This window comes from Raphanus sativus, unplaced genomic scaffold (assembly GCF_000801105.2).
Source record: "Raphanus sativus cultivar WK10039 unplaced genomic scaffold, ASM80110v3 Scaffold3068, whole genome shotgun sequence".
In the NCBI taxonomy this organism is placed as follows: domain Eukaryota; kingdom Viridiplantae; phylum Streptophyta; class Magnoliopsida; order Brassicales; family Brassicaceae; genus Raphanus; species Raphanus sativus.
The window spans coordinates 10,562-10,881 of NW_026618375.1; the positions used below are offsets into that span (position 1 = coordinate 10,562).

Sequence of the window (320 nt, forward strand, 5' to 3'; positions counted from 1 at the left end):
TGACTACAGGAATGAGATATTCGGATTCAAGCAGAAGAACTTGGAAGGATTCAGTGAAGCATGGGAAAGGTTCAATGGCTACCTAGCTCAATGCCCACACCATGGTTTCAACAAGGGAAGTTTGCTTAGCACATTCTACAGAGGTGCCTTACCTGAGTACAGAGCAAGATTGGATACTGCAAGTAATGGGAACTTCTTGGACAGAACAGAAGAAGAGGCAGGGAAACTTGTTGAAAATATGGTCAAGAGTGATGCTGTCTACAGTGGGGATCATGACAGAGCTGATAGGTCAGCAGACAAGCAGACAAGAAAAGAGATAA

The 320-nt window shown here is 44.1% G+C and overlaps 1 non-coding gene across 1 annotated transcript; it reads right to left on the reverse strand.

The window, feature by feature from the left end:
• On the reverse strand, positions 1-108 carry LOC130506275 (small nucleolar RNA R71). Its single transcript, XR_008941955.1, has one exon. It is a non-coding gene; the product is annotated as a small nucleolar RNA R71 (small nucleolar RNA).
• Positions 109-320: the final 212 nt, after the last annotated feature.